This window comes from Convolutriloba macropyga, chromosome 4 (genome assembly GCF_964194025.1).
Source record: "Convolutriloba macropyga chromosome 4, txConMacr16.3, whole genome shotgun sequence".
NCBI lineage: Eukaryota > Metazoa > Xenacoelomorpha > Acoela > Convolutidae > Convolutriloba > Convolutriloba macropyga.
This window is the reverse complement of record NC_134471.1, coordinates 51,510,486-51,533,422: the sequence shown is the minus strand read 5'-3', so window position 1 is coordinate 51,533,422 and position 22,937 is coordinate 51,510,486. Positions and strand designations below refer to the sequence as shown.

At 34.3% G+C, this 22,937-nt stretch overlaps 1 long non-coding RNA gene across 1 annotated transcript; it reads right to left on the bottom strand.

Moving 5' to 3' along the window:
- Positions 1-233: 233 nt before the first annotated feature.
- Positions 234-19,554, bottom strand: LOC142338494 (uncharacterized). Its single transcript, XR_012758985.1, has 3 exons — positions 19,404-19,554; positions 662-855; positions 234-433 (listed from the first exon to the last, which is right to left on the bottom strand). It is a non-coding gene; the product is annotated as an uncharacterized LOC142338494 (long non-coding RNA).
- Between the last annotated feature and the right edge of the window lie 3,383 nt (positions 19,555-22,937).

The following is a 22,937-nucleotide window of genomic DNA, read 5'->3' as shown; positions in this document are numbered from 1 at the left end:
TTCTTCCCAAGATGTTGATAGGCAAACATCAATTTCTTAAAACACCTTGGTATGACCTTGACATGATCTTATCCAGATCTGTCTAGAAGAAGTTTATGTGCAATTTGGCAAGATCTTGACTAATCTTGCCGCATATGAAAAATAGTTTCTGAAGCCAAAGCATGTTTCATTTCACTGGGAAGCTAAAACAATTGCTTTCCTTTTGATTTTTTTAATACACATCTTACCTGCATATGAGTATATAGCTCCGTGCAGTTTTGTTGTCTCTGAGAAATCCTTGAGCGTGAGTTGGGACTCGTGCAGAGAATAGCACTCGCATCTCTTCGATTCAGATATATACTTGGCCACTACTCTGTTTCTCTCTCCAACCTGTACACTTTCTGTGCATCTTGTGACGCAAATGGAGTTATGCTCCACGCGATATTTTATTGACCTATAATGGAAGAAAAATGTTTAAAAATTGATAGACGACCTTGATTAATTAACTTGGGAAATATATTCAATTAGCATAGGCGTGCCCTGCCCTTTAATGATATACTCTTCGCATTTCAGTTCGGCCATGGATTGCAAGTTCGACTAGGGTCAGCATGGAAAATAATTGGCTTTGAACCACACATACTGGCACATTCAATTTAGCAAAAAAAAAACTATTGATATTTACCTCAAAATCAATTTGTCATTATTCGTGAATAGCAAGTTTTGACCCGTCCTTCGCAATGACCTCTTTTGGGATAATTTTGACTCTATTTGAAGACCACAGAGCAATGCAGCGATGCAACTTAGTATAATAGAACCACACCAGTTCATTTGAAATTTGCCCATTTCAGACCTGCAGCTAAGCTGGATATTTAGCACCTGAAAAAAAAACGGAACGTGGTTACTTTCGACTTCTATATATGAAAAGATCGCCCTCGACCGATTTTGGCAGGAGAAAAATTCTTACTCAATAACTTGTCCTCAATTTGGCTGAAATTGAAATTAGTGCATTTACTCATATTTCACTCAACAATAACTCTGCCCTCGACTTTGAGTCGAGCTAAAAGTTTATAATTTAAATTAGTTATAAAATCAAAAATTTGGAAATTGTTGTTTCTAAGAAGGTGAAAGTATAAACTGCTGCCGCATTTTAATTTGAAAGAAAACTTAGCAAAATTAAATGGCTAATTAAATACAAAACACCAGTCTCTGAGAGGACAGACTGATTTATTTGAGTGATTATTATGCTTCAATTCGCGTGCAGTATAAGCAAAAGAAAGGAATGAACTCAAAATTTGAAGCAGTATGATCAAACAACAAAATCCACAAAGACGTCATCTATAACCTGAAATGACTTTGTTGTAATAATAATAATAAATTGTTTCCATCAGTCAATAAGTAGCTTTTCACAATTACGTGTACAAATACAATCACATATTTGACTGTGGGAGAGCACTATTGGGCCGATGGCCCGTTCTCAAGTGGATAGTTTGTTGTGGCTTTATATGTTTTAAAAACAATATTCCTACATTGCTCTTTTTTTGGTCAGAAATTTATCAATGAAAAAGAGCGTATTTGATTAAATTGACGATAGACGTATTCAATAAATTATCTTTGTTTTTAAGCAAGGTTGGTTCAGAAATAATTTCCTCCAACTTTTAGTGTTTCTGGTAATTTTTTCTATTAGTTTCTCTACATAATGTTTTACATTGATAAGAAGACTTTTCAAATTGTTAATGAGTCCCTAACTTTTTCAAAAAAAATCAAAAATTTTTGTTTTGTGTGATTGGTTTAACATTGTTTTATAAACCTTTGTTCAATGCTTCGCAAAAAATTTTTTGTCGCAGTAGTGGTCATATTCTCTTCGTTACCTCATCTTGTCGGGTTGTTTCTCATTAACCCCTTCTATCCACCAATAAATTGCAGTTTTTGGAAGCTAGAGATCACAGTGAAAGGGTGGGTTTCTTTCTCAATTGCTTATTTATCTTAAGGCGTTAACGCAATCTTCGTTTTGTTGGCATTAGAACTTTTAAATGTCCAATTTACTTTACTTTTTGACCGTTTCAATTTCAGATCTAGTTTCCACAGCTCAAGCGAAAATCCACTTTTAGTTCCACCTTTGATATGCGAATTTTTGTCATGCTATTGCCGTTTACACGTTTCATAATCGTCGAAAAAAGTGGCAGAACATTTTTTTTTCGATTTCTAGGCATCATTTTCACAGAATTTCAAAGGGTAAAACCTTAGATGGATTTAATTGATTTTACGGGTCCCACCCCTCCAGCTCAGTGGTCACGCAACGTATACCCTCCGCAATAATGGTAAACATACCATAAAGGAGGGGCTTTTTCGTGCGGGGGGGGGGGGTTGAAAATGGGTAATGAGAAAGACCCAATTTTGCTTGGATTATCAAATTGATGAAAAATGGTCCCAGTTTTGACACCCCTCACGCGAAAACTACGAGTACAACCCACAACGAGTTTCAAGTATTGATCAGTACTTCTCCAATGAAATACAAGTCTTGAACTGGTAAATCATTACCTGATCACGTCTTCTTTCAAGTATTAAGAATTGTGAAGACTTGCAAAGGATTCCTCAGCACTGGTCAAGTCCAAGACAAGTCTTGATTATGGTGCAGTTAATAAGCGAGATAGGGCTGGAGAAGAGTGATATAGATTCAATGCATTCCAAATTTAGCTGCATTTCGTAAGATTTTTATACGAGAAACTTTTTATTCTGGCCAAGCTGTTTCTGACTCGACTTAAAAAGTCCCGTATATGCACTCGGAAACCAATTTCTTTTTAATGGGCAGAAAAAAGGGCCATAACTGGTATGATTAGACAATCTTGAAAAAATTTCGAATCTCTATCATCTAAAATTTCTGGACGTGCTCGCATTTTCTTGTGCTTACTGTTTTATTTTAGAGAGTTTTTAAAGCGAGCCCTTGTATATGGCCGTCCTTTTGTTTCTGTTGCGAAAAGAAGGAAATCACCAAAAAAGGAAGAAACAGCGAAAATTGTGCACAAGACCTGACTCAAAACATGTCAAGTCTTGGCCATGAGTTGCTCAAGACTTAACACTTGATTAAAGGCGTGCCAAGTCTAAAAAGTGACATAAACAAAGCCCTGATACAGTACTGATCCAGGACATGCAATTTCACTGAATGAATACTGATTAAGCTTGAGCCTCAGTCCGGGAAGACAAATATTTTAGAGAAGAACAGAAATGCGACCGTCCAGCTGTTCGTCAAAGTATACGGGCTTTTGGCTTCGTCAGCAAATTCCTCTGAAATTTATTGCCTCGCTAATAACTTCTATCGGTAATCATCCGTTCTGAGATATTATATATAACTAATAAGAAGAAAAGCTGAAAAACGTTTACAGCAATTATACTTTGAAAAATAACAATGCTACAAAAATATTGAATTACCCTGGAGAAAAAAATATTTTGGGAGCTATTGTGCCCCACCTCCCCCAGCTTAGAAGACGTACAATTCCTACGTCCCCGATGAGTAGATGTGTCGTAAAAACTCTGGAGGGGGAGGGGGCAGAATACATCCAATATTTCTAAAAAGAGTTCAATTCGTCTGTTTATTTACCGATTATTGTATGTGACTTTTCCGAGGCAATGAATCAAATTTCTCTACAAAGTACTGAATATTTAATGAATATTCTGATAGTTTGTTTGAATAGGTGTTTGAACTGACATTAAGAAAGGAAAATCATATGTACCAGATAATTTATTCAAAGGATAATTTTTTATTCATAATATCAACGTAAAGCAACTGATTTTTGTTAAACATTTTGCTATCTATCTCATTCATAATTAAAACATGATGTTTCAAAGGAGAGCAAGTAGGAGTGTATAATTATGACGAAATCAAAGAAGAATCGGCTGTCATTTCCTTACATTATCAGAAGCAATTCAACAGGGAGTGGTAGCTGCAGAGTTTGATCATCTGCTTGTTTGTTGATTGAAATATTTATTGAAAGCAATATTGTAGCTAAACTAAACAAGAGTTTTCAGTTATCGAAAAATAAGTTTTAATCAATTCGAAAATGACCAGTTTTTGAAGCAACGAAACTGTTCAAAAGAGATGGAGTATGTATCAGGAACTAAGTTGAATTATTGAAAAGACATCACGCAGCTAATGGTGGACCACAAATGACGGACTTTCTTTTCACGTCGGATTTTAGGATCTATTTAACAATGTGCCTCCACTTACAAAAGGGAGATTTTTTGAACAGAAATTCTTAACCGAGCAATTTATTGACCAATCAGAGACAAAGCTAGGTTTCCACATGTAGGCTTTTCATTATGAACTGAACAAGTTGACTGGGTTAGTAGTAATAGAAGAATCTTATATGACATCCTACGATACTTAACGTCCCATCTCCGGAAAGAAACCAATTTCAAACCTAAGAAATTGACGATAGATTCAATTTTAAGCGTAGGAAGTCTTCAAAGTTTTTGTTCGGTCTTCTCTTCTGGACTCCTGTTGTTTTCCGACATGATCCTTCTATAGAACCTCAGAAACATTTGAAATCATTGCATAAATACTACGAAAGCGTATATGATCGGAGAACTATTACCAAGAATTCTAATTTTTCCTTAATTACACGGTCACTTCCATTACATGACAAAAAGCACAGTTGCTCGAGTGTATATACTCAGCAATATTGCTGTTTTCCGCACACAAGTATTAAAATCAGGAAAGTAAGCGAGCGCGATTAAATCCGACAGTACATTTTTTTGTATATAGGTCGGTACATAATTTTAAAGTGTTAATTTTTGCATTGCTATTATCGCTAGAATTCGCTGACCTAATAAGCGACGGAGGAGCGGAAGTTTGGTCGGTGATATTCGCATCATTGCTGATCTCGGCAAAATTAGCGCGAAAACGAAAAAGCAACACATTGTCATTTATTAAGAGGCAAACCTTAAAGTGATTCTTCGTTAAGTTTTCATAATTCACAAGAAAAAACATTTGTGCTCAATTTTTTTTTTCAATTTCTATACTTAAACAATTCTTGGTACTTTAGTATGATGAATGACTCCTGTATGATATAACTTAAAAAATAAATAAACGTTGGACCCATGACCTTAGTTTCTATCAGAAAAGCAGCTCTAATGAAATAAAATAGATATTTGGTTGTAATCTGCGATAAGCGCGCTATATAATAGAACATAGTTTGAATGTTTTAAGAGTATATTAAACAATTTATCGTTAGGAAACAAACTACTCAACAAAGCTATATTGAGGTCTCTAAGTTTCTTAACATTTTCGCGTAATTGTTTATGTGCATTAGACGATTGTCGAGATTAGTGATCAACCCAAATTAACTTGGGAAATCAAGAAGAGAAAACGTAATTTTGAGCAGAACCTGGTAGCTCAGAGGAACAGCTGACTCCGCAACTTCCAGTGTCAAACAATTTTTTAAAATCAGAATACCACTAGGCTCAACCTACCTTATAACTGGTTTTTGTAAAGGCAGGAACTCTCAACTAGGCCGAGCAACAAAAATTTTGGTTAGGGATGCCCAATGATATTTGCTTCCAGATACAAAGTACGAAGAAAAGTTGATGCCCGCCACTGAGTTATTGTGCATATCAAGGTTTTTTGGTATCTCGAAAAAAAACTTGGTTAGCCGGGAATATGATGGGTTTTCTTGATATTTTTTACAATTAACGGAAAGTTATCACAAAAATGTGAAGATGACGATGTTTTGGTTTTTTTCACCATGCAGCCATTACACCAATTTAATTTTAAAAAATGTAGATGAAATTTATGCTTAAAAACACATTGCGGAACATTTCAGCTTAGCTCTGGGGTTTCGTTATGATTTCTTATGTTTTAACTTTTTTTTATTCGTTTGGTTATTGTTCTCCAGAAAATTATATATTAATCTTCATCATATAAATAACTGAAGAAATGGTTTGAGTTAAAATAAGAATAATTCTAGACGTCTTGGTAGTATTAGTTGGCAATAAGATCATTAGGAAAAAAATCTTAAAAAAATTCCTTTAGTCATTTTAATAGAAAAAAATTAAAGTTAACAGTCTCCCTCATTGTTTTTCAGTTTCATCGTTTTTTTCTTATGTTTACCAAACGTTCTCCAGTTGATCGCCTCTTTTGACAACCTACGTTATCAAAATTTTGCCGAAGAGTTACGAAATCGTAGACTTCGTCTTGGTGCAAAAATTTGTTGAAATATGATGAAATAATCTAATTTTGTTTTCTGTTATTCTGAGCTGCGAGCAACTATCTTCCAAAACTGTAAAGTGCAATCCAAATCCTTAGGCAGCCTAAATTTATTTCTTTACACACACACATAAATTCTTATATATATATATATATATATATATATATATATATATATATATATTCACTTAGGATAGGCGTACCCATTAATGATATACTCTTGCATCTCAGTTCGGCCAAGGATTGCAAGTTTGACGAGGGTCAGCATGAAGAAAATTGGCTTGGAACCACACTGGCACGTTCAATTTAGCAAAAAACTGTACTGTTACTTAACTGAAAATCAATTTTCAATTTGTCATTATTCGTGAATTGCAGGTATTTGTGTATATATATGTGCAAAATAGGGTCCAACTAAATGGTAAATTTGTCTTGTGGAGAAAATGTTAAAATTAATTCACAGGGAGCCTGCAAGAGATTGGAGAGAGAGCGAAAGAACTCAAAAAAGGAAGAGAGTAAAAGATAGAGAGAGAAAGAGAGTGAAAGAAAGAGAGCAGCTCACTCTTTTTAATGTCCAAAGACGTTTTGCAGTAAAAAAAAACAGACGATAAAGAGCTCTAAAATTCCTAACAAATACGAGGGTTAATCAGGGAAACAAACTTCCAAAAATATTTGTATATAAAACTTTTTCGCAAGAATAGAAAATTACTTCTCAACATCCGTATGTCTTTTACGTTTAACTAAAAAAATGTTTTGAAATCAATTTTAAAATATCGAAGCATTGTTGTATAAAAATGAATAGTATGCAAGAGTTATATTACTAACATTTTTGGAAAAGAAGTTTTTTGCCATCACGAGACTTTTCTTATCATAAAAATTTTAGCCGTGAAGACGTATTCAATTTTTTTTGATTCCGTATGTTTTGCCTCAATAAAAGGTCCGCACGTTAACATCCTGGTTACATTTGACCGAAAAATTCAATTCACTGATACATTTATATGCAACATATGTCATTCAGGTCTTGAGAACCTTCTGGTTTTCATCCAGTTGGCTTTTAGCAAAACCTACATTTCAAAGGTTTATATTTTTCGCATCATTCAAACACCTTTTATCTTTTTCAGTCTTTTTTAATGTTCTGTCTTTAGGCAAATTTTGCCACTATCGAAAATGAACTAATTGAGGTTTTTGCAGACTCTATTTGATAAATTTATCCATAAATTTTTCAATATTTACGCCCACTATAATAGAGAAAAAGAAAATTGGAACCGGAAATTTTAAACATTGTACAAGGTTTTTAAATATAAGCAAAAGAAAAAGAGAAAGAAAGAGAGAAAGAAAAAGAGAAAAGAAAAAGAGATATCAGAGAATAAAATCAATAGCAACAAAACGTGAGAATCAGTCTGAGCCCACAATAATTTCAATGTTCTCAACACAGCTTTCTCTGCAAAACAATCTTCATCAATTTTTTTTAAAAGTTGGACCACTCAGGGATAAGTCTTTCAGGGAATATGCAATTTTTTCGAGATGTGAATTTCGATGCCAATCTATCCCAACTAACCATGAGTGGGAAACTGAATACTGCCAGTTAAAATTTACAAGAATAGAGGGAACTCGCGGACCTGTTTCTATATATCACTTAAACATTAAAACAAGAGACCGAAAACAGTTAAATTAACTGACTGAATAATGAATTGATTCTGAAAAGAATGAAAAGTAACAAAAAGAGAGAGAAAGAGATTAGGAAAAAATGAAATATTTTTTTCTATGTTTGCTCAGTTTGAGGAAAATAAATAGTGAAATCACATTTATATCAGACTCATGCGACGCGGGAAGACCAATGCAACAGAGGGCCAAACAAAAGTCAAGAGTTGGAAAAATAGCCACATTTATGTAAAGTAACAATTTTTGATTGAAAGGAATGAGCCTTGTTTTTCCGTTTTTCTGATGTTCAAAGTGTTGGAAGCAGAAAATTATTGTCTCTGTATCTTATCTAAAAATAGTGTTTTAAAATGTAAGAAAATTGGCGACGATGTGTAGTAATTATCCTAGATAATAATTTATGAGCAGTTTCTGGTTGCGTGTCACAGCAACCGCATTCATCCAAGGCAAGGGTAAAAATCAATAAACACCGTTGCGAAATTTGCATATCTAAATATTAGTTTAATAGTTTTTATTAAGATCAACTTTTTTTGACAGGGTTCTCTGCTAGCTAATATTACTTGAGAGTATGTTTGTTTCTCGGAGAAGAAATTGTTTTTGTTGTCTGCATACGTTAGGTTGAGATAATACTGATTTAGTTTTGCTTCTGAATGTTTCTTCAAAGGCCTGCTCAAATCCTGAAAGTGGTGCCCCGTGCATGAGAATGTTTTTTTGAATAAATCTTTCTACGTTGTTACCTTTTTCATGATCAAAATTGAGTTTGACAGATAAACATTCAGCATTTAGAGAAACTATCTGTAGATGCCAAACAAAAAAATTGCTTGATCCAAGGCGTAGAAAAAATAGCCCTCAAAGTGTATTTGGAGTTATGCATTATGAATTTGACAATTTTTTAATCTCCTTTTTTATGCAACTATTGGATTTATCTCTTGGCCCTATCTGTCATTCCTCACCACCCTAGATGAAAAGCTTGGAGAAATTCCGATGCGATCGTCAACACAGACGAGGCCTGACTTTACATGGAAACTCCGCCATCAGTTACAAATATACAGAAACATTTTTGCATTGCTCCTCATTTTCTGTTGTGCTGTGAGGCATGCCATCTTCACGTGAAGCTTGCCAGGAGCTGATTCGTGAAAATGTTGGGCTGTACGAGCATTAAAACATATGAATACAGTTGAATTCTTACCCTGATTTTGACGGCGCTCTTTGTTATGTCTGTAATTTGGGTATTGTTGTTTAATCGAAGGCTCTGGTCCGTCATCATATTGACATTGATGTTATAGCAGCTTTAGAAGTTGATAAGATAATTGCAAAGTAAAATGTTTGCAACATGTCGCTCTCTTTTTGCATAGTTGTCCCTATTTAACAAGAAGAGTTTTGTGCAGCGCATTACCAAGTCTAATTTTGTAACAACAAATATTTCGTTGCAATTCTGGGTTGCGAGGATCAGTTTTTACTAATCCCATTCTCGTGCCTACCCTGCAAATGTTCTATTGCAAAGTTGATTGATAATAGTCGATCTATACAACAAGTAGGCAACTTATGTAGAGTTGCTGGCTGGACATTCTTTCATGATTGATGTCAATGCTCTATGATACATAACACTAAAAAATTTTGCATAGAAGAACAAAAATCAAAATATCCAAGCATTTACAAATCTTGCTTATTATATCAATGTTATCAGGATTTACGAAACCTGGCGGGAATGGCATTTTCCTCGAGTTTTCTTATCTGCTTTTTTGAGCGTGCATATTCCTCGACGTCACGCGTCGCACTTAACGCGGGTTTCTAATGTAGGACCAAAATGTTTGTTCTTATTTGCTGGTGAATTCGGAATCAAAATTCCGTTGAAATCTCATAAAATTTCTGTCCAAACAAATTCAACTAATTATTTGAATAGTGGCCTTAACTGGTGAACATTGCTTTCTAAGTTTGAAACAAATTTATTCCGATGATGCAGACGTCAAAGAGGGTTTTTTGAGGATGTTGCCCGGAAAAAAAGGCTGGAAATTTCGTTTCCTAACTATTCGTCAGCTTTTTATTAAAATTGACTTCTTCCCCGTCTTTTTCGTTCTGAGCTAAATAGTATTTTGGTATTTTTTGTCTCGGAGATTTTCTTCATCGTTATTTTCAAGATAATTTCTTTTTATTTTATGCACTCTTCTGTGTTTGATTTGATTACAATAAGTTCGTCATCAAAAAAACGGTTACTTTTAAATCTAACTAAATCATTTTCAATCACCCTCCGAAAAAAAAGTAGCATGTCTGTAGCTAAGTAACTGTCAAGATACCGCCCACATAAAATAAAGCCGAAGCAGTTGAATAAGCTGAATAGTTTAATAGTTGAATAATCTCTTTTGATAGTTTTCTTTATTATGGCGATGAATCTTTGATCAGAGCATTAGTTTAACACTTCAATACGTTTTTGTTTGAAAAGCAGTTCTGAGTCAAGCGTTACTTCTCCTTGTGATTCTATCAGAAGACAGCAATTTTCTGACGAGGAGATTGTCACTCTTTGTAGAACTCAGACAAAACAGTTGTATTAAGGAGTATTCAATGACATTTGGGTAACTATTTAAACCATTCGTGGTCCTGGCAAACGAGAACTTTTTGGGGCTGAAATTTTTCTTTTTTTGTTACAATAAGAACATCTCGGATCAGAAATTTTGTCTTCCAATAACGGGAAGTGCGCAACTGCAATGCGGCCTGAGATTAATCACATTTTCATCTCACTTAATGAGAGATGGGATCAAGAACAGCTCTTTTAAGATCGTTAAAGAAAGATAAGGTTACTGAGAAATAATCTGTTGTGAATTGAGTACCTTTGGGTTCCTAGAAAGATCTTCTCAGTCAATTTTTATGTATTTCTTGTAGTTGAGTGATAATATCCTGACTAAAATGGTTTATATGCAGGAAATTTTGATATTTTTCATGTTTTTGTACGTTTTGGGAACTATCTAAGAAATTAGATCATCAAGCAATTAAAAACATTTCTCTCTCTCAAAAAGGACCAATTGCGAGAGGCTTATAGCGTGGCTCTATATCTGTTGACTGCGACATCTCGTAGATAGAAAGTGAATTTTACTTTGTGAGGTGAATCGCTGCAAATCAGCTTCAACAGAGTAGAACATTGCAGCGCAGTTTGAAAAATAGTGTCAGTAACTGTTTACAGGAAAAGATTGGGACTCCTGACCCAATTGTTACGTAACATTTGAGATACAAAACAATAGAGCAAAAGAGTTTAACTAACTGACTAAATCTTGCTTTGGTTCAAAAGATCATAGCAAATAAACATTAAGACAACAAATGGAATAATATGCACAAACCAACCATTTTAGTAAATAGTTCGCAAATAAATTTTCGTTTCTGGATGCGCAACGCGGGATGATCATTATAACAGATGGCACGCAAAAGCCATTGACTGACTTGAATGATTACATTTATGTAACAAGATCTTCTTATTAATTTTTTTTTCACAGATAACAAAACACTTGGTTTAAGGAGTATTCATTGACATTTGGGTAAATATTTATACTATTCGCGGTCTTTTTAAACGAGAGATTTTTGTGGCTAAAATTTTGTTTTATTGTTACAATGAAAACATTTTGGATTAATACGTTTTTGACCTGAGAAACCTAAGCTGCCTGTTAAAATTTAGTCACGCATGCAATTGAAACAATTCTCATCACATTTTTGAACGATCTCATTTTTGACTTCACTTAATGAGAGATCGGATGAAATACAGCTCTGATACTATCTTTAAAGAAAAATAAGATTACTGAGAAACAATCAGTTATAAATTGAGTACCTTTGTTTCCTAAAAATCTTCGCAATCAATGTTTATGTATTTGCTGTAGTTGAGTGATAATATCCTGAATAAAATAGTTTATATTCCAGAAACTGTGATAACTTTTTCAGATTTGTTGACGTTTTAGGAACTATCTAAAATAAAAATGTTGATCTTCTGATTTTTCATCTTATTTTGAAATCAAAATCGGCTTCTCTTATCTGTTTTTATCTTTAATTCATAGCAGGATCTCTTTTTCGATGTACTTACGGTGGCTCCCATAGGCGACGAAAAGATTGGATCTCCTTTAAAAGTAATGCGTTGTTATCTGGCAAGATCACTAACATGCCAGAGAGGAAGCACGAAAAACGTGAAATGGTATAAGATTTGATAAAAAAAGATTTGGTCTAAGATATTAATTCAAATAAACTGGCTGCCACATGCAGATCAGCTACAATGATTAAATATATATAAGTGTTAACTGCATTTGCAATGGGTCAAAGTACAAAAGTGGAAGCCAGATTTGAAAGCGAGCAAATCTACATTAAAAATTAGTAATTTAGTAGCAGTACACGTCTGTAAAGATGGGATTATATTATCAAAAAAATCAGAAACGAGGCTATCCCCAGTGAAAAAAAACTTGATACACCCCGCCATGTCATGCAAGATCTTGAACACACTTGAAAAACTAGAAATATCCTACCAAGACAATGAGAGCAAAAACTTCTCGTAACACCTCGGTAAGATCTTGACAAGATCTTATCAATATATGTCAAAAGCTACATCTCTTTGCGTAACTTGCTAAGATCTTGATAAAATTTGACAAAAAGAAAAACAGTTTTTGTAGCATATATGGCAACAGAAATACGTTTTCCAAATCAAATTTACGGTTTAAAATTGGGGCAGTATATCAAGAATAGTTTCAGACCCTCTATTTGCAGAAAAAGTTTCTAAGCACTATGAATGGAGAAAAACTAAACATCAAAAAAGGTTCATCAGTATTGCCGCGCTATATCAGTACTCCAATAACTCATTTCATTTTATCCGCAACTGCCGGTCACCAGCGCGGAACGGAAAAAGAGGAGTGAGAACCACACAGATGATACCGGAAAATCTAAATCTTGATTTGTTTTAATCAACTAGAACAAATTTTCCGACAGTTCTAGCATAACCTTATTAGTGCTTGTTTTCAATTCCCAACAACTTGTCAAATTTGCTAAGATTTTTTCCGCATAGCCTTGTTTCTGATTTTTTAGAGCAATTTCAGACACCGAACAAACTTTCAGACATCAGAAAGCGAATAAACGTTCAGACAGCGAATAGACTTCTGAACAGTACAATTGACCTTTCTTCTTTTGAAACATTGGTCGACTTTGCACTTATGCAAATACAACAAAACTAAATTTCAGTTTTCATTCAAAATACAGAAATTGCAATGTCTATCACTAATAATATTCAACTAGAAAGCCAAGAGCATATCAGTCTAAATGAACAAACTGATCCTTCATTAATATCCCTAACGGAATGGGTTCAACTTAAAAAGGAAACTTCCTACAAATTATATCTTGACTTACATCAAAGAATATAAAAAAGGGAAAAATTTACTGAGAATGTGCTCGTTACTTATCAGCGACAACTGCAGAACAAAACATTGGAACAGTCATCTACTGAAGGTGAGGTCACAACCAACCATGAATCAAAATCTCGGAAAAACCAGCTTTTTTCAGAGAAAGTCAGAGATTTTGATTTAATCCCCCTCAAACAAGAGCAATCAAATTTCGTTCTGGGTAGCATCATTGGTAAACTAGAATGGGACGCAACAATACCACCGGACACAGCTATCCATTCCTACCGTGGGTCAACCACCAAAAAAAAATAAAAATTGTGGAAAAATATGAATGGAAAATACATAAATCTTTAATTCTTCGAGACAGAACAAATACTGTTTCGAAATTACACAAAAAAAAAGAGCAATGAGATATTAGATGACATGATCAAACTTATTGATGCCTGCAAAAAAAGTTCTAACCTGATGTGTTTATAGTGTTTATAGTCATGGAGGTAATACAGTTCAAAGAAACCGACTACAACAGGTCGAAAAAAACAAATTAATTGAAGAGGTTAACGCTGCAATTAAAGAATCTCTTGGTGAAAATTTTGTGTTGCTCAAGATGAATGAATTAATAACCTCAATTGCCTCCTTCAACCCAAAGATCAATCATTTTAATCTTCTTTATCATGACAATGTACATTTGAATTTCAATCATGGCATTCTTTTCTTTCCCTAAAAATCATCTTCTAATGTTTTTACTTCAAACATCTACTGGAATTTGTGATACTAATAAATTCACCAACCGGAGGTATAAACTGAATAACTCATTTCAAAATTCAAACAACAGTACTGACCTAATGCAAGTGCTAACCCATAATTTTAACTTGAATAGTCATTCCCATTACAAACCATATTAGTAGAGGAAAACTTATAAAATGCCGAATCAATTGTAATTTTCTGTTGTATTGAATGAATGTGGTCTCAACAGTTTGATAAGCTTAATGTTTTCAAACAAGATATGTTTAATAATTGTAGGAATTATGTTGTTGAGATCTCAAGTGATTTCCTCTTTTACCACGTCACTTGACTCCATAACATTTCCTACTCAAACTTGGTCAAAGACCAAGTCCAGTAGCAAGAAGCAAGCTTTGATATCATTTGGATGTTTTGTCTTAATTAACTTATTTATTTGGTTATACCTTAAAAGTATCTAGCTATAAGAGCATAAATAGAAAACAACTTCCGTTAAAAAGGCTAATGAATGATGTGGGCGCTAATTGCATCTATGGTCTATCTGAAACATGGCTAGATACTAAGATTGACCCTAATTTGATAAACCTGAACAAAACAAACTGTCTTTTATTTCGCAACGATCGGGTGAGTTCAAAGTGGGGAGGTGTATTGTTAATTGTTCCCAGGAAACTTAACCCAAAACTACTCGTTTATCTAGCTTTCAAAAGTACTCTTTTTGATACTCTGTGGGTCGAATAAACTTGCCTAAATATTAAAAACTTACCTAATAATGATTTCCTATAAAACAAAAAAGCTTCTTTACAAAGAACTTCCGGAGAGGTCTGCTAGATCAATTGATACAGCAGTTACTGATAACAATACATTAATTATAATGGGAGACTAAAATATCAATTATTTGGAAACCACAGAAAATCAGTATATAGAAACAGTCATTCAACCGTATGTTCTAAATGTGACTAATGAGCATCAAGCAACTTGAGTTAAGGATGAATCGAACTCACATATAGATTAGAATATTATTGACGGAAAGGAACCCTTTCCTTATAGTGAAATGTTTGACTCACCAATACAAACAGATCATTTTGCTGAATTAACTTTTCTTGGAACAAAACTTAGCAAGAAGAGAGTAATCAAAAAACAAATTTATGATAAAACGGATTACAGCTCAAATGATTTCAAACAATTAAATTGGGAAACTTTTTACAATTCTGCAGTTCAAGTGAAATGCTACGCTCAATTGAGCCAAAACTTGAACAGCAAATACTCCTTCATGTGCCAATCGAAACAATTTTTATGAGAAACAACAAATCACAATTTTCTCTTGCCAATCGTTTCAATTTCAAAAACACAGGTAACAAAAATCTGCTTAGAGAGCAGTACCTCAATTCAGAATCTTTCCACGAATTTTTCAAAATGAAAACCGAAGTGTGCGCTGGGTATGAAAAAAATGTTGAACATTTTCATAATCAATTAATTGAAAGCTGAACCTCAGTGTGAAGGAAATGGAATTTGATCAATGAAGTAAGCAACTCCGTGAAAACGACAACTACAGTATACTCTTCAAAAAACTCTTTCAATGATATTATTACCGAAACAACTAAAATAGCCAACTTGCTTTATTTAAAATTCAGTTAATTAGGGGAACTCTTGAAAAGTAGGAACTATACTTTAGCCATGGACATGGTGAGGAAAAAACTCATGGGCATTGCGGGACGCAGCTAGTGAACTAGCAGAGCCTATATGTTTTCTATTGAATGAATTTATAAAAGCAGAAACATTCCCTGCTGAAGTCAAAAGGGCCAACATCACTCCACTTTTCATCGAATCTCGTATTGAATAAAAAATTGATGAAAATGTACCTAAGAATGCCTTGCTTTCTAAAACAAAGTCTGGTTTCAGAAAAAAGTTTTCTACAACAGACGCGCTAGCTTATTTAAATGAAAAAATACGATGCAACAAAAACGGGAAAAAAATACTGCAGCAGCTATCAAAAGCTTTTGACTCCATTAATCACGAGCTCACGATTTAAAAGCTTTCCATTCTTGGATTTGCGGTTCCAGCTCAAAATCTAATTACGAGTTATCTTTCAAACAGAACACAAGGAGTCATAATCAATATTGTTAAATCAGGGTGGATTGTAATGGCTCAAGAAGTTTCGCAAGGAAGTTTTAGGTCCTCCTCCTCAACCTATATGTTAATGATCTCAGCAATTTTTCGTCATGCGAAACAATACAATACGCACATGAAAAATTCCTATTAAGGCCTCATGATGAAGTTCACAAATGCAAAGACGAGCTTGAGAAGGCCATAGAAAAGTGTATACACTTTTTTAAATTACATCACCACAAGATCAATCCGGATAAAATAGAGTTTTTTATTTTTGGTAGCTCTAATCCTCAAGACGAAACGACATTAAAAGTTGGAGATCAATTAATAAGTTCGAAAGCAGAAATCAAACATCTGTGTGTTTATGTTGACAAAGACCTCAAATATCAAAAACAAGTAAAAAATCTTTTTGTCAAAAATGGCCAGGTCATTAAATGCATATATGCACTCAGGAACATAATTCCCAGTTATACACAAAAAACACACTTTCAAGTCTTTTGTTCTCAGTCATGTTTAATATTCTTCTGTATTACTTCCAACTATCAAAATCTCATGACAACACTAGAAAAGCAGTTGAATTGGGCCATCAAAGCTTATTTTTACAGACAAAAGTTTGACTCCTCATCAGATATTACAATCAATCTTGTCATACTACCTATTTCGCTACTTTCTGATTGCAAGGCTGCCACTTACTGTCATAGCATCATGAATAAAAACAAGCCTGCCTTCTCAAGCTCAGCTTTGAAACTACCAACAGCAAGTTTTTATATACACGACTGAACTCAAAAACTTTTTAGGCAGCCAATTTCAAAAAACAATTTCCATGAAAAACGTGTTTTTAAGAGAGGTATTCTGCAGCACAATTCTTTTCCAAGAAATTATTTGTGAATGCCATACAGCCTTGCAAAGAAGAATTATAAGCAGTTTTTTTCTTAATGAATACAAGAAGGACCCTAAGAAAACCAAACATGGTTCAATTACTTGGAAATATCTTAAGTTCAACTAACTTTCTGTTTGTATTGTTTGATTGACTTTATGTTATTGTCGTTCCTCCCCGTTATTACAAATGATTTCTCTATTCGGTCGGTAGTTTAGTTTTTTTTTAATTATTAGTTTTCTCTGTTTATATTTAATAGGTTTCTACACTGAAACGTTTACAGATATTAGGAGAAATACAGTGTTGCGTTTTTACAATTCAATGAACTTGAATTGTATTGGGGCGCTGTGTTTTTCACACATTTTTGAATGACATTGGTCGTTCATAACGGGATAAACAGGTAAAGCCAAGCGGTCATTAAATTTCAATAGAAGCCCGAAGTGGGCTTCAGTAGTCCCGAAATCGCTTAGAGTGGTGTAGTTGCTGAGATGGCCTTAATTTAGAGTTAAAAGGCTATTTTTAGGAGCTTTGGGTGCAATTTTTCATGTTTTTTAATGATCTTTTTGAATTTTGCGTTTTTTTAGTCTGAGTTTCAAAATTCTGAAAGTTGATGTAGGCCTTTTGCGAGACAAGATTACTCGTTTTAACCATTTTATGAGCTATATATTTCAGTGCTACAAACAGAAACACGCAAAATGATGCTAAAATTTGCAATTTTTTTCAAATTTTCTGAAAAGTTTTGTCTTTTTTTTAGTTTTTCCAGCTTCAGGGGCCATGAAATCTCTTTTGAGGTTCGACAATAGAGCATTGTATAGTTTCTGGTAGTAATGGACTGGTTTTGAAAATTTTAATGTCTCAAATTTTAGCGTTTTTTTTTGATAAAATCTCCTATTTTTTTAGTTTCTTAAAATTTTTGGTAATTTTTGATTTTTGTCCATTCCCAAGTGCCATAAAACCGATTCCACAGTCTGATTAAAAATTACTGCTCGGTTGTTACTTTCAATGGATTTGTTTTCAACAATTTAGCCTCTTGAATTTTAGAAATTTTTTGATAAAATTTGCAAATTTTTTCAAGTTTTTTCAAAATATTTGATTTTATTCAACTTTTCTCGCCTCAGTAAACAGGTAACCTCATCCAGGGTTTGATAGTATGTTGTAAAATTGTTGCTAGTGGGCAAGTGAAAGATTTTCAACATTTTAATAGAACGGATTTCTATCTTTTGATATTTGAAATTTTAAAAAATTATTGCCTATCGATCTTTGAGCCAATGATTTTTTAAGGCTTGGAATTGGGTTACCGGATAGCCTCTAGAGACACGGAAATGATTCTGAACATATTAATATCACGATTTTCAGCAACATTTCACTAAAATTTGAAATTGATTTCATTTTCATTTTTCGGTCGTTTTCGAGGCAATCGATCTTCAATTGCCAATGAATTTTTTTCAGGTCATGCAGATATAATAGTGGAACGATTTCAGAAACAAAAATTGGTTTTGAATTTATTATTGAAAGCGGTATATTTAAAGGAATCCAATTTTGCCAAAGGGGTAAAAGCTTCAAGAGTTTTAGCAAAGAGCATATTTTTGTTTAGTTTGTTTGGTTGTTTTAGTTTCTCTATTTTTTGAGATGATTTTATTTGTGTTTTGGCTGGCACTGTTCAATTGATCTGCTTGTCAAGTAAAGTACTTCTAGGTTTTTAATTCAAATCTTTGAATTGTATTTCAGGACTTGTCCTGCTATGTTTTTTTTTCTTAGACATTATTTCTTCTTTATCTTATCAAGATCATGTTTCTTGATTTTCTACCAAAGACCTTTAATGTCCATAAATATCTTGACTTTTTCTTGCCAAGCATCCAACCAAGATCTTATCAAGATTTGCCACATTTCAATAATCTTCTTATTAAGATGTTTCGTTTCATTTCAGTGGGTGAGAACTGTTCTGAAAACTTTAGCAAAAGTATTTAATTTTTAGAAAGTGCAACATGTAAATAAAAGATTTTGTTTACATAAGCAAATCTAACAGAAACTACTGCAATTTAAACAAAAGTGATTATAGTGAACTAAATTTTGAAGTGAGGAAGAATTAAATTAATGAAAATATGGTCCACTGTTATTATTATTCGAGCAGAGTGGTTTAACAACGGAACCACTCTCACTACCTTCTGTATGAACTAAAATTGATTTCACTGATATTTCTTCGAGAGTCGAAGAATTTATTAATTAAGAGGTGTAATAAATGTCTTTGGCTTGATATCTGTAAATTGATGTTTAGTTTTTCAAAACACGATTAAAATTTGGAGGCGAAAATTGATTTAAAGTGCCATCAAAATGTTCGAAATAGCTGAAATCTATAAAAACTGTTGCTCATGCGCTTGAGGGTTGCAATTTGCTAATTACTGCATCCTCTAAGCTTTGGTGGGGTGTGGTGGGGTGGGATAGGTTGAGGCGGGGTGGCGCGCTCAAACTGAAACAATCCAAAATTACTTACCTTAGCGCTAAACAGTTTCGGTTTGGCTTGGTGAGCGACTATTTTAGATGAACTTTTCTCCACGTCCAGAGATTCGGGAACTGAAAAAAAATACGGAGTTCAAATTTTTAAAGTAGTTCCTTATTAAAGTTATGTTTGAATAGGTGTTGAACCTGTCATCAGGAAAGAAAACCGATTTGCTTGTTATATATTATTTATAACATTATTTATTCATTTCGGTATTTTGAAGCAACTACTCTATCTGCAAACCTTACCGTTAACTCATAATAATAATAATAATAAATGACGCTTAAAAGGAAAGCAAATGAGATTTAAGCGCACTATTAAGATGAGAGTGAACGAATCAAATCAATATCCGCTGTCATATTCATCTGATTATATAAAAGAGGCCAGGGATTGGTTGTTTAGTTTGATAGTCTGCTTGTTTACTTCTTGAATTATTGATTAAAAATTGAAAAAACTATAAGAAGAGCTTTTCGGTTTGAACTTTCAAGAACTAGAAACCTGAACTTTTAAAGTTTGAGGTATAATAGTTCAACTTTCCAGACGTTTAGAGCTTCAAGTTCTTATGGACTTTCATGGATTGATTTGATAAAATTTGAGTAGGATCCTCTGGAAATTATAGCAATCCAGAAATCTCAAACAGTATGGCTTAGAACAATTTTTCAGAACATATAGTCTGGAAATTCAGCAATGTTAGAAATTCGCCAAGACCCTGATCCGCTTTGAAAGAACACGTGACTACGCTGAAATTGAGCAGCACATACAAATTTAATCAACTTTGATAAGGTTGCGAGATTGAGTAAGATGAAAACAGCATGGATAAAGCCAGCAGTGTGAGTTACAATCATGCAAAAATTGAGTAAGGTAATTGAGTTGTGCCAAGGGCACGTGCAATATTCGTATCTATTCTGTTTCGCCACCCCCCCCCCCCCCAGTGTTTTTATGACCCCCAGTTACAAAATATATGTTGTTATACAGCACGATACTATGTAAGAAAATAGTACGCGCGCCTGGGGGTCATAAAAGATTTATGCTCACTGAGCTGGGGGGGACAGATTAGATCGGGACAGATTAGATCCCAATATTCAACAAGGTTAACTTTGTCAAAATCAGAGTATAATAACAATTTCTATATATATATACAGAAAGAATATGTTGTTTTTTACGGAAGTTAAAGAATTGGTGGGTTAACATCACAAAAGTTCTATGCTGTAGCCGAGGAACAACAGTTGTCAAAGTGATTCCAGCAAATCATGCCAAAATAAACTATTATACCAGTTCTAGCAAAGCTTGCATCGGTGAAGCAAGCTGATTGGCATGTTCCTCTGTGGTCAGATCACTGCAACACCATCAAACATAATCAGAACTAACTGAAAGAAGAACACTAGCGTGTTCTTCTGCGAGTTTTCGTGGTGAACCCCCCTCCTAACTAAGCTTGAATCGCACTCCAACGAAAAAGATCATTGCAAAGACAAAAGCAAGGTCGAAGGCAAAGACAAACATCAGAGCCGCAAAGACCACAAATCCGCGTACCACCAACAAAGTTACCGAACAAAAACAAAAAAATCTTTCGAAAATGTGGTATAGTAGAACATTGTGTCAAAAGGGACTATTGATTTGGATATACCAAATCTATTTATATTAAGTTGATTTTAATTTAGTTCATTTTGTTTATCATTTAGTTTGAGTTCATTTCCAATTTCTTGTTTGAAGATCAGATCTTCATATTTCACGTTTCCTTAATTTGTTTACATCCTATGTCTGAAAACCCTGTCTGTTCATGAAGTCTTGTGATTTGAGTTGCCGCGTTTAGAGATATTTTGTTGTGATCAAATTGTTGTTCAGATTTAGTTAACTTTAATTTCCTCATATTTCATCTTTCCTAATTCAAATTCAGTTGTCTCTCTTTTAATATGAAACCGCTAAAGCGCTAATTCGTATCGAACAATTCTAATCTACATTTCGTAATGCGAAATACGAGTCTAGTCGACAAAGCTAATTTCGTGCCACCAATTTTATGTATTCTCTGCACTCACAAAATTGGATTAATAAATTACAACATTAATATTGAATTCGCTCCGCGAAAGAGCCAATAAATCTAATTGATAAACGCTGTAATTTGGCACCGCAAATCTACTCGGAATACAGTAACCAAATCTGTATGACATGGCGCAGCCATTTCGTGAATCTCGGAAAACGCCGCTGTTGATAGAACCATTTTGGGAACGTCCTACTTCAGATCCTCCAATAAGATGGGAAAAGTGGCGCATTCAAGTAAAACATGCTATTCTCGCTCGAGAAAACATTACACTAGATACGCTCTTACAACTAAAACCAACAACTGTCCGACTACCAGCTTAACCGAAACATGAGATGGCTATTGAAGATGCAACGGAAGACACAGAAAGAGATCGCCAAATTAGGAATAGTTAATTGAAACTTCAATGGGACTTGAAATGCCAAAAACTGATGGAGGCAGGCGTTCTGTGTGGAGAATGGCCATGGAACATGTGTGACCAAAAATGTGTCTCACTCTTGTACATAAGTATCGGAACAGAGGGACGACGTCTTCTAACACAAAAATTCCCTCATGACAACATATACGATCTCACCACCCTCAAGCTCTGGGAGATGATGAAGACAGCATTCATTCGTCCAAGAAATATCACTTCCGATTGCTATGTGTTTTTCTCAAGAAAACAGAAAAAAGGTGAAACGGTTGAACGATTCTACATTATATTGAGAGAATTGGCGGAAAATTGCTACTTCGAAAACCGAGAAAAGGTAATAATCAGAGACATCTTCATCACAAACATGTTGGACGATGACATTGAAAGTGAATTTTTGCGTGACACAGTTGACCCAGAGAGAGCACTCAGTATAGCTGTAAATATGGAGATTGGCAACCAAAATCAACAACGGATTTCATCAAGCAACAATAACAGCGCAGCTAACAATACAATAAATGCAATACAATCCTACAATCGATTTCGCGGCGCGAGTGCACGCGGAAATCCGACAGGCAGGGTAGCAGTCAATCGAGCACCGATTTGTCAATGTAGAGGATGTGGTCAGGCTTGGACTACAACGCACCGCCAGGTTTGCCCTGCACTGGGTCAGAGATGCAATCATTGCGGTTTGTCTAACCACTTCGCAAAGGTATGTCGAAAAAAATTCAATACTACACGAAACTCTCGACAAGGTAATCGTATTGATAATGTAGAAAATGCTGAAACTACAGAACCAAATACGAATTCTGAAAATCAAAACGTTTATTATATAAACTATAATGAACAATTCAACTCTGATTACGATTCTTCAGACGATAATTACGTTGCAACGGTAGAAAATGTTAGCACAACGCCCATTGCACTGCAAAATATGACGATAGCAATTGGAAATACAGACTGTCAATTGCTTCTCGATTCTGGTAGTGGTTGTACTATTATTAATATGCCACTCGCAAGAGAAGTAATGCTTAATTGTGCGCAATCACAATGGTCGGAGAAAAAACCACTTGAATTATAGTCT